At 36.2% G+C, this 12314-nt stretch overlaps 2 protein-coding genes across 8 annotated transcripts in view; one reads left to right on the top strand and one right to left on the bottom strand.

The window, feature by feature from the left end:
* The window catches only part of mcf2l2 (MCF.2 cell line derived transforming sequence-like 2), a 331126-nt gene that overhangs the window by 120695 nt on the left and 198117 nt on the right, over positions 1-12314 (bottom strand). The gene's annotated exons all lie outside the window — the stretch shown is intronic.
* b3gnt5a (UDP-GlcNAc:betaGal beta-1,3-N-acetylglucosaminyltransferase 5a) overlaps positions 1-12314 on the top strand; it is a 48716-nt gene that overhangs the window by 899 nt on the left and 35503 nt on the right. The gene's annotated exons all lie outside the window — the stretch shown is intronic.

Raw genomic sequence — 12314 nt, 5'->3', positions numbered from 1 at the left:
AGATCTGCAATGCCATACAGATGATGGGGAGAGTCCCGTGGAGTCCAGAACTTTGACCGGATTCCAACATATCTTACTAGTTAGTTCGTACAATAATAGGCAAGTAGATCAGCCGATGACCCCAAATCCTATGATTCAGTCGTTTGGCTCCTTAAAGTACTGTTCAACATGAACCCAAAGTGTATACTATGTTTGTGGTTTCAGTATCCATTGGTGGGAGCGTTGAACCTTGAACGAGAATCTTATCAAAGTTGTGGAGTCTTGAATATAGCTGCCTGATTAGGCCTATGCAATGATATGAGTCCCAGTGTAAAAGAAAGTCCACTTTTTGGCCTTATTCTGGGCTGTGTTTTCCCAAATGCTCATCTATCCTATCACAAACCTTCAAAAAAAAATTAAACTGGATGGTGGTGGAGGCAAAAGCTATAGAGGTTTAAGAGGCTTTTAGGTAGGCAGAAGGGATTAGTTAGACATTTGATTACTAATTTAATTTCACCACAGAGCCAGTTCCTATGCTGTACCGTACTGTGCTGTAAGAATCATCTTCAGAAGCTTCCCTACCACAGTTATGAGACCCATCAGTCTATAATTTGTAGCATTATCCCTTTTTGTCTTAAATATGGAACAATACAAGCGACTTGCAAATCCTCTGGGATACAGAGGGAAGCCTTAATCTTGGTCAAGGCTCCGGAAATCTCACTACTTGTCATTATCAATAACTAGGGATATATACCATCAGGCGCTGGGAACTCAGCCACCTCGATGTTCTTCAAGAGACCCAACAGTACCCCGTTATTCATCTCAAAATGCTGTGGCATATTAGCATGCTCCGTACTGAACGTGCTGTCCTCCAAATTTTTCTCCTTTATTAAATAGTGATTCTCATTTATTACCACAATCTAATCTTCCTCCTCCAATGACGTGTTCCTTCATTCATCCTTGAGTGTTCCTACCCTCGCCCTTGAGTGTTCCTACCCTCACCCTAGTTATCCTCTTGCTCTTAGTGTATGTATAGAATGCCTTGGGAACCTCTTTAATCCTACTTGCCAAAGACTTCAAGGCCAACTAAGATCTCTGAGTTCTCGAGTTCTTTTTTTGGCTTCCTTATAGTCCTCGAGCTCCTGTTGCTTTGCTTACCTTGCCACCCTTGCCTTTACTGGAACATGCCTGTCCTGTACTCTGTTCAGTTGGCCTTTAAGCACCTTCCAAATCTCAGGTGTGGACTTGTTCAAGGATAGATTTGGAAGAATCTAGAATATGGGTTTAAATTAATGGCTTGCACATTTTAAGTTAGATGAAGTGTTTTTTTTCCCTGAAAAGTGCGAAGTTTTAGGAAATCTCCTTGAATATTACTGGAAGTTGAGATGGGTAGATGTTAAAAAAAAGGGTTGAAATGCTACAGGAGAAAAATGTGAACGTGGAGTTGAGTTAGATCAGCTGTGTTCCTGGTGAATAGCACAGCAAGATTGAGGGGTGGAGTGGCCTATTCTTGCTCTAAATTAATGTGTTTAATAAGTTAACATAGAACGGTACAGCACAGTATGAATCCTTTTGGTCCACAATGTTGAGCTGACCTTTTAACCTATTCCAAGATCAATGTAACCCTTCCCTTCCACGTAGTCCTCTATTCTTTTTCACTTTCATCTGTGTGCCTATCTACGTGTCTCTTAAATTTCCCTAATGAATCTGCTTCTGTGACCACCCTTGGCAGTGCACTCCATAGACTTGTCACTCAGTGTGTACAAAAAAAACTAACTCTAACATCAACTATAGCTTCGTCCAAACACCTTGAAAGTATATCCTCTCATATTAGCCACTGTCACTCTGGTGGAAACAGGCACATGCTGTCCATTCTATTTATGCTTTTATGGTGTTATACACCTCTATCAAGTCGCCTTGGTTCCTTCTTGGCTCCAAAGAGTAAAGTCCTAGTTCACTCAACCTTTCCTCATAAAACATGCTCCTTAATCCAGGCACCATCTTGATAAAACTCGTCTGCACCCTCTCTAAAGCTTCCATATCTTTCCTATAATGAGGCAACCAGAACTAAGCACAACACTCAGTGTGGTCTAAGCAGAGTTGTATAGAGCTGTAACATTACCTTGTAGCTTTTGAACTCAATCCCACAACTAACGAAGGTAAACACACCATGTGCCTTTTCTTTAAATTGAATTTTCAAATAGGTTACAGAAGGGAAAAAAAATTATCAACCCTTCCCCCCCCCCCCCCCCCCAACATATCCCTATAGAAAAAAAGAAGAAAAGAGAAAGAAGGAAAGAAAGAATGCCTGGATATCGGAAGATCCCCACATGCTCCATGGAGTTCATAATAGCTTTAATATGTATACTTATTTCTTTCCCCAGATAACCAATAATTTTGTCTTCAGAGCACCTATATATTTAATCCTATTTTTTGTAAATAAGGGTGCCAAATTTTCAGAAATATTTCATATTTATATCTTAAATTATAAGTAATTTTTTCAAGTAGAATGCAGCTAAAAATTTCATTCTTCCAACGATCTATACTTAAGTATGAATCTGATTTCCAAGTAACTGCAATAGCCTTTTTGGCTACTGCCAATGCAATTTTTATGAATTCTTTCTGATATTTATTCAATTTGGATTTTGATTTTATCCCTTCAATATCGCCTAGTAAAAATAATATTGGATTATGTGGAAGTTGTATTCCAATAATTTGTTCCAGTAAAACTCTTAAATTTGTCCAAAAAGGTTGAATTTTAGAACAAGACCAAGTAGAGTGTAAAAAAAGTACCAATTTCTTGATTACATCGGAAACATTGATCAGATAAATTTGAGTTTAATCTATTTATTTTTTGTGGTGTAATATATATTTGATGTAAAAAGTTATATTGTACTAATCTTAGTTGAACATTTATTGTGTTTGTCATACTGTCAAGACAATCTTGACCAAATTGTTTCATCAATTTTAATATTCAAATTAGTTTCCCATTTTTGTCTTGACTTATGAATTCCTTGTTTAATTGCCTGTTTTTGAATCAAATTATACATACCAGAAATAATTTTTAAAATTTTTCCTTTATGAATTAAAGTTTCTATTTCATTAGGTTTCGGCAATAGCATTGTTTGACCCAGTTTATCTCTTAAATAAGCCCTTAATTGGAAATAACAGAAAAGAGTGTCATTTGATATTTTATATTTATTCTTTAATTGGTCAAATGACATTAATATACCGCGTTCAAAACAGTCTCCTATATATCTAATCCCTTTGTGAAACCAGTTATATAAAAGTTGATTATCCATTGTAAAAGGGATACATTTATTTTGAATTAAAAGTCTCTTTGCTAATAAAGATTCCTCTATCTCATCAACAACATTTATCTTATTCCATATATCAATCAAATGTTTTAGTATAGGAGATTCTTTCTTTTCCCATATCCATTTAGATTCCCCTTTATATATAAAATCTTCTGGTATATTTTCTCCTATTTTGTCTAATTCTATTCTAATCCATGCCAGTTTATCTTCATCAAAAAAAGATGTAATAAATCTAAGTTGATTTGCTTTGTAATAATTCTTAAAATTTGGTAATTGTAACCCTCCTAGGTCAGATTTCCATGTCGATTTTTCCAACAATATTCTTGACATCTTACCTTTCCAAAGGAATTACCTCACACATTTATTTAACTTTTGAAAAAATTTCTGCGGTAATTGTATTGGTAATGTTTGGAATAAATATTGTAATCTAGGGAATATATTCAATTTTACAGCATTGACTCTACCTATTAATGTTATTGGTAACATCATCCATTTATCAAGATCCTCTTGAATTTTTTTCAATAATGGCAAATAATTTAATTTATATAAATTCTTTATATCATTATCAACTCTTATACCTAAATACTTTATACCATTTATCAGCCGTCTAAATTGAGTCATTAATCGACATTGACTATAATCTCCTTTAGTAAGGGGTAGAATTTCACTTTTATCCCAATTTATTTTGTACTGATATTTTCCCATATTCTTCCAATCTAGAAGATAATTTATGCAATGAATGTAATGGGTTAGTTAGGTAAATCAGAACATCATCAGCAAATAAGTTAATCTTATATTCCTCCTGATTAACTCTGAAACCCATAATATCTGAGTCAGTTCTAATTAATTCAGCTAATGGTTCTATCACCAACACAAATAAAGCAGGTTATAATGGACAACCTTGTCTAGTTGACCTTGTTAACTGAAATGATGTTGAAATTTGGCCATTTGTCACCACTTTAGCTTTGGGGTTAGTATTTAAGGTTTTAATCCATTTTATAAAAGATACTCCTAATCCATATTTTTCCAATACCTTAAATAAAAAATCCCATTCCAATCTATCAAATGCTTTTTCTACATCCAAAGCAACTGCCACACTCATTTCTTCCCTCTTTTGTGCCAAATGAATTATACTAAGTAACCGAATTACGTTATCTGCCGATTGTCTATTTTTAATAAATCCTGTTTGGTCCATGTGTATTAATTTTGGTAAGTATTTAGATAATCTATTAGATAAAATCTTTGCTATTGTTTTATAGTCCGTGTTCAACAAAGAAATAGGTCTATATGATGTTGGCTTTAAAAGATCTGTCTTTTTTTGGCAATACTATTAAAATAGCTGTCAAAAAAGATTCTGGAAGTTTATGCGTTCTTTCCGCTTGGTGTATTAGCTCCATAAAAGGAGGAATTAATAAATCTTTAAACTTTTTGTAAAATTCAGGTGGAAAACCATCTTCTCCTGGAGATTTATTACTCTGAAGTGATCCTAGAGCTTCTTCGACCTCTTTTAATGTAAAAGGCACATCTAATCCCTTCTGTTCTTCCGAATTCAATTTTGTGAGAGTTATTTGTGATAAAAACCTTTCTATCTCAACAATATCATTTTGTTATTCTGATTGATACAATTTAGAATAAAAAATTTTTAAAGTTTCATTGATTTCTAAAAGTTTATAAATAATTTTATTTACACTTGTTCTAATTGCATTTATCGTTTTGGAAGCCTGGTCTGTTTTTAACTGCCAAGCAAGAATCTTGTGTGATCTTTCACCTAGTTCATAATATCTCTGTTTAGTTCTCATAATTGCTTTTTCTGTTCGATATGTCTGAAGTGTATTATATTGTAGCTTCTTATTAACAAGTTGTCTTTGTTTTTCTTCTGTCTTATATCTTTGAGATTCTTTTTCTAATTTTGTAATCTCTTTTTCCAATTGATCTATTTCTACCATATATTCGTATAACTTATTATCTGGCCTCTCAAATATGCCTTCATCGCTTCCCATAATATAAATTTATCATCAACTGAATGAGTTTGTATCTAAAAAAAACTGAATCTGTTTTTTCATAAAATCACAAAAATCTTGATGTTTTAATAATATTGAATTAAATCTCCATCTGTAAATCGATTCCTCCTTATCCATCATTGTCATTATCAAGGGGGAATGATCTGACAATATTCTTGCTTTATATTCCATACTTTTCACTCTGTCTTGAATATTCGCCAATAGTAAGAAAAAATCTATCCTTGAATAAGTTTTATGTCTATTTGAACAAAATGAATAATCTCTTTCTCTTGGGTTAATTTTTCTCCATATATCAATTAAATTTAAATCTTTCATCAGTGAAAAAGTTAATTTTGCTACTTTTGGTTTTGTAACAACCTTTGTTGACCTATCTAAAACTGGGTCTAGACAAAAGTTAAAGTCTCCACTAACAAAAGTTAAAGTCTCCACCTATTAATATTTTATCGTGTGTGTCAGACAAATTCAAAAAAGCCTCTTGTATAAGAGTCCGTAGTTCTGAAAAGATTTGACAATGTATAATTACATATCTTCCCGCAGAATCAATTAATACATTTTGTATTTTAATTGGTAAAGTTTTATTGACCAAAATTGCAGCTCCCCTGGCTTTTGAATTAAATGAAGCTGCTGTAACATTTCCGACCCAATCTCTCTTTAATTTCTGATGTTCTATCTCTGTTAAATGTGTTTCTTGTATAAAAGCTATATATATTTTCATTTTCTTAATGTATGTTAAAATTCTTTTTCTTTTCACTGGTCCATTAAGCCCATTAACATTAAAACTTTAAAAATTCAGTAAATTAGTCATTATTTTTAATGGGGTTACTCCAGTCTATAATAATACATAATATTTCAACTCTCATAGTACCTTGGAGAATTATTTTAAAATTCTCCATGTTGCTATGTGTCTCTCCTCCGATCATCCAGGCAAAGAAAGAAAGATAAAAGAAAAATAGGTTATAAAGAAAAAAAAACCCTGCTAATGTTGTGAATGAAAAAAAACACAACATTACCCCCCTCCAATGTGCGGGTCATGGCAAACGCCATGATTACACACGTGAATCCCGTAGCGATTGATCCGAAGTTCCCCCAGCTCCCCCATAACATGAAAAAAGTATATATAAGATAAGAAAAAATAATATCACTACTCTCGATTAATATTTCTCAAATTTTTACCTTTCTCCCCCGCTATCATATAATTAAAAGTATATTTAAATATTCTCCTGTCCTTAAAGTCCATCAACTCACTTCAGTGTCCTCGTCTTCATCTTTAATCTGTTTCACTTTTAAATCTTTACTGTGTCTAGCGAATATTTGGGAGTTCTTATGCAAACTGCTCTGCATCCCGATGATCAGTAAAACATCATCTTTTTCCGTCATCCAAAAAAATTATCAGTGTTGTTATAAATTTATAACCCTCTTCCCATAAATCTTTTTTCGTTGGGTTAAATTCCTTCTTTCTCTTTAAAAGGTCATAACTTATATCAGGATAGAAAAGAACTGCTTTCCCTTCTATCATCAATGGCTCATTTTTCTTTCTGGCACATTGGGCAGCCGCCTTCAGGATCTTTTCTTTATCTTGATATCTTAAGCATTTTATCAAGATTGGTCGTGGGTTTTGATTAGGTTGGGGTTTTGATCTTAAGGCTCTGTGGACCCTTTCAATTTCAATCAACTGAGTTCCTTCTTCCATTTCCAAATTTTCTGGGATCCATTTTTGAAAAAAATTTATTGGATCCTCTCCCTCTATCCCTTCTTTAAGACCAACAATTTTAATATTATTTTGTCTACTAAAATTTTCAAGCACATCTATTTTTTCCAACAGTTGTTTTCTTTCTGATGTCCAGGCAAGAATATTACCTTCCATTTTATTCACTCTCTCAATAGTGTCTCCCGTTATTTCTTCCTGCTTTTTAACTTTCTTGTCCATTTTCTCCTGTTTTTTCACCATCTTATCAAACATGGCCTTCATATTTTTAATATCTTATTATTTTTAATGTTTTTAATTCTTTTAATTCATGCATTATTTGCGCCAAAGCTTCTCTTATGTCTCCAGAATATCTTCCACCTCCAATCTCTTCCTGTTCTTCTTTTACCTCCTCATCTTCATCTGTATGTTCCAGAGAATCCGAATCCACCTCGGGTTCATTTTCACTTCCACTTCCAATCGTAGCTGGGATTTGTAGTTCAAATTGCTCATGTTTGCGCATGCCCTTTCCTGCGCGCACGCACAGTTCCTGTTGTTCCTTCTTGGAGACTGTTGATGTTGCGGCCAATTCCTGTTCTATATCACCGGAGGTAAGATGCACTTGAGTCTGAGGCTTCTTCATGGTGGCCGGCTCAGCTTGTACTATCTTCAAAGTAGAAGTTTTCTTCTTTGTCTGTTTAGGAGGCATATCTAAGGAAAATCCTGAGTAGTTTAGACGTAGTTTTTAGAAAATATTTACTAACTTTTCTTCACTTAAACATTAATTTATTAGTTTTTTTACGGGAGAGCTGGATTTCCACGTCTCGACCCTACGTCATCATGTGACGTCCCCCATCCCCTTCTTAACCACTCTGTCAACTTGCGGAACAACTTTGAGGGATCTATGGATTCTAAGAAATCTGCCATTAATCTACTACTCTGCCTTTATGCTTGACCTCCAAAAGTGTATCACTTCACACTATTCCAGATTGAGTTTCATCAACCATTTCTAGCTGTGTTCTGCATCCTCCCTATGTCCAGTTTCTAACCTATGACAATGCTTTACACTATTCAGAACACCAAAAGTCTTTGTCATCTGTAGACTTGCTAACACCCTTCCACTTCCCCATCCAAATCGTTCATAAAATTATAAAGAGCAGGGTCCCAGAACAGATCCCTGAAGAACATCACTAGTCACAGACCTACAAGCAGTATACGCTCCATCTACTACCATCCCGTTTTTGTTTTGTCATTTCCTCAAAAAACATCAGGTTTGTGAGGCATGACCTACCCTGATCAAAGCCATGTTAATTGCCCCAATAAGATTATACTTCTCCAACTACATCTAGATCCTGTCCAAAAGCATCCATTCCAATATTTTGCCTGCAACTGACATAAGACTTGCTGGTCTGCAATTCCCAGGATTATCCCTATTAACTTTAATGAACAAAGGTACAAAATTGGCCATCCTTCAGTCCTCTGGTACTACTCCTGTGACGAGCGAGGACACAGATCATGATCAATGCTCCAGCAAGCTCTTCCTGTAGTAACCTGGATTATATCCTCTTCGAACCCAGGGATGTATCCATCCTGATGTTTTTGAAAAATCACCCACTTTCTTATTGTTGGTCTGTTGCAGCATATTATCCTGTTCTAGGCTACCTCTCGTCTGCCACAGCCCCTGTCACTAGTGAAAACATGCTGTTTTTTATGTATCTGTAGAATGCCTTGGGCATTTTCCTTAATCCTACTTGCCAAGGTCATCTCGTGTCTCGTTCCATTCCTAAGTCCCTTCTTAAGCTCCTTCCTGGCTATCCTCTAACTCTCAAAAGCCCTTTATGATTTTTCCTTCCTATACCTTAAGTATATATCTTCCTCTTGACTAAATGTTTTCTTGTCAGACGTGGTTCATTCACCCTACTATCCTTTCTCTTGTCTCAATGAGACCAACCAATCCAGACCCTACGCAAGTGCTCTCCAAACAACCTCCACATTTCTGCTTTGCGTGTCCCTGCCAACATCTGCTCCTATTTCTGCTAATACCATTGTAATTATCCCTGACCCAATTAAATATTCTCCCATACCACCTCCTCTAACCTTGACATTGGCTGTGATTTCTTATTAATATGCATTTAGCCCATTCATTTTATTTTTTTCACCTGAAGTCTATTTCTTTTTGGGTTGAGCCTTTATTTCACCAACAGCGAATTATCCCTTTCCTAGTCCCTAATTTTCTTTGGACCTGCTTTTATCAATGTCTGATTCTACTTTTGTGAGGCATATTAGGAACTCCATCCTAGAAGTTAAATAATTTTTCTGATAATGTCAGTTTGGGAATTGAAAATGTTTAGTCAAATGGAGAAATCGAGTATTTTTTTGCTTGTTTGTAGGAAGCATTGTATTTGATTGCAAAGTTGTGAACATGAGACCATAAGACATAGGAGCAGAATTAGGCCATTTGGTCCATCAAGTCTGCTCTGCCATTTCACCATGGCTGATCCATTTTTCCTCTCAGCTGTAATCTCCTGCCACCGCGCCCCCCCCCCCCCCCCAATCCCTTCATGCTCTGGACAATCAAGAATCTATCAACCTCTACCATATATATATTAAAAAAAAGACTTGGGCCTCCACAACTGCCTGTGGCAATGAACTCTACAGATTCATCACTTACTGGCTAAAGAAATTCCTCCTCATTTCCATTCTGAAATGACGCCCCACTATTCTGAAGTTGTGTCCTCTGGTCTTACTCTCCCAGCATAGGAAATATCCATTCCACATCCATTCTATCAAGGCCTTTCACATTCAATAGGGTTCAATGAGGTCACCCCTCATTTTTCTGAATTCTAGTGAATATAGGCCCAGAGCCATCAAACGCTCTTCATATCACAAGCCATTCAATACTGGAATCATTTTTGTGAACCCCCTTGAAACACACTCCAGTTTCAGCACATCCTTTCTGTGATAAAGTAAACCTGCTCACAGTACTCCAAGTGAGTCCTCATCACTGCTTTATAAAGTCTCAACATAACATCCTTGCTTTTATATTCTAGTCCTCTTGAATTGAATGCTAACATTGCATTTGACTTCCTCACCACAGAATCAACCTGCAAATTAACCTTTAGCGAATCACAAGGACTCCCTTTGCACCTCAGTTTTTTTGTATTTACTCCCTATTTAGAATATAGTCAATGTTTTCATTTCTTCTACCAAAGTGCATGACCAGACACTTCCTGACACTGTATTTCATCTGCTACTTCTTTGCTCATTCTCCTAATCTAAGTCTGTCTTTAGCCCCTCTACTTCCTCAAAACTACCTGCCCTTCTACCTACCTTCATATCATCTGCAAATTTGCAACAAAGCCATCAATTCTACCATCCAAGTCATTTACATACAACATGCAAAGAATCTGCCCCAAAACAGACACCTGTGGAATACCACTAGTCACTGGCAGCCAACCCGAAACAGCTTCCTTTATTCCCACTCATTGCCTCTTGCCAATCAGCCACTGCTTTATTCTGTCTTTTTCATAACATATAAAGTTGTAATTTGTTTGGGATTGAGTAGTTTTTTTTTGGTAGGGTTTTTATTTTCATTCTCTGAATGCTGAATCTATCAGGGAAAATGTCCCATTTGGACCTATGGTATTAATATAGATGTATGGATATTTAAGCGTGAATTATATTTTCTGTGAGGGAATGTGTATTCAGTTCTTGTCAACATTTGGCTGATGCCAGAGCATTAAATTCGGCAGGTGCTTTGAGTGACATCTGAATTGAGTACAGTAGCTGTAAGGGATCATGTTTTGAAGGTATTTAAGGCAGTGGCAGAAATTGGCAATCCTAGGATGGAGCTCTGAAGGGAATCATCAGAATTGGTCCAAAATCGGACCCCAGTCTAACCATCAGGACTTGCATGCTTTAATGGGCTACATAACAAATCTGGCAACGTCACCAACAAAAGCACATCCCTTCCCAATGAGCTTAACACATTCTGTGCACCTTTTGAACAGAAGAGAAGGTGTATGTCACCACTCAATCCAATAGTCTCCAGTGCACCTGAACCCACAGTTATCATAGCGAATTTAAAAGTTTTCCATATCTGCTGGTGGGGTTATTTGCATTCATTTTGAGCTCTTTCTGCTTCAATCTGTGGTTCCCACTTGCTTTAAGAAGGCAACTATCATCCTAGTATCTAAGAATAACAAGATAATGTGCATAATGACTATTATTCAGTGGCTATGACATCTGTCCTCGTGAAGTGCTTTGAAAGGTTGATCATGACATACATCAACTTCAGCCTTCCAGACAACCTCAATCTACTACAGTCTGCCTGCTACTGGAAGAGATCTATAGTTATTAGCATTTCCCCTAGCTCCATATTCATCTGTGGAGCACCTGGACAGTAAAGACACCTGTTTATTTTCTACAGCCCTGCCATTGAATACTATTAGTCAACAGTTCCCTCTGCTGCAGGATCCTTGGATTCTTGACCAATAGACCAGTCAGTAAGGATAGCTAGCAAAATTTCACTGAGATTGTTCTGTAGAACAGTGCCTTACAGGGCTGGGTCTTCAACCTTTACTCCAAGTATGACCAGATTCTGCTCCAACTCCATCTATAAGTTTGCAGATGATACCAACATAGTGGGCCATATCTCAAATAACAATAAGGCAGACTACAGGAAGAAGATAGAGCCCAGTAACATGGTGACATAACAACAACCTTTCTCGCAATGTCAGCAAAACAAGACCTGGTCATTGATTTCAGGAAGGGAATAGTGCTCACTTTCTGTCTACAGCAACAGTGAGAGCTTCAAGTTCCTAAAAGTGAACATCACCGATGGCCTGTTCTGATCCAACCACTTCACTACAGCTAAGAATGCTCATCAAGGCCTCTATACTTTCTCAGGAAACTGAAGAAATTTGGCATGCCTCTACCAACCCTTGGCAGCTTAATAGGCAACTGCTCTGCAAGTGGCTACAAGAAACTGCAAGGAGTTGTGGACACAGCACAAACTTCTATGGACTCTGTCCATACTTCTCACCTCCTCAGAAAAGCAGCCAGCATAATCAAAGACCCTACCCACCCTGAATATTCTTGCAAAAAGTTCAAAGTACTTGTATGTCACCATTTACTATGAGATTAATTTTCTTGCAAGTATTCACAGGACAAAAATACAACAGAATCAGTTTTTTTTAAAAAAACTACATACAAAGACTAATAAACGATGTGCAAAAGACAAACTGCAAATACAAAAAAAGGTAATAATTAAATAAATAGTAAATAAACAATACTAAGACCATGAGTTGTAGA

This window comes from Hemitrygon akajei, chromosome 3 (assembly GCF_048418815.1).
Source record: "Hemitrygon akajei chromosome 3, sHemAka1.3, whole genome shotgun sequence".
Taxonomy (NCBI): Eukaryota; Metazoa; Chordata; class Chondrichthyes; order Myliobatiformes; family Dasyatidae; genus Hemitrygon; species Hemitrygon akajei.
Note: the sequence above shows the minus strand (reverse complement) of the source record. Positions and strands in the feature narration are given on the sequence as shown.